Consider the following 285-nt stretch of genomic DNA (forward strand, 5'->3'; position numbering starts at 1 on the left):
GGGGTATTGAGATTCGGGAGGAAAGAAAGGGTGGGGTGATTGGGAGGTTCCCATGATACCACATCTTTTCATACTTCTTTTTATAATTTCGATAGGCCCTATAGATCTACGCTTTGATTCAGTCAATAAGAAATAAACCACTTCGTAGATATAGTGTTGATGAAGAAATAAAAGGTTTTATTTTTTGTTCTTTTTTTAAGCCTATATCTCTATCTCTATCTATTTAATAATACATTTGTTTGTAGATCTAGTTGTAGAAAGTTCTCTCTATTATTTCTAGTTAGT

The sequence above is a fragment of the Aplysia californica genome, unplaced genomic scaffold (assembly GCF_000002075.1).
Source record: "Aplysia californica isolate F4 #8 unplaced genomic scaffold, AplCal3.0 scaffold01363, whole genome shotgun sequence".
Classification (NCBI taxonomy): domain Eukaryota; kingdom Metazoa; phylum Mollusca; class Gastropoda; order Aplysiida; family Aplysiidae; genus Aplysia; species Aplysia californica.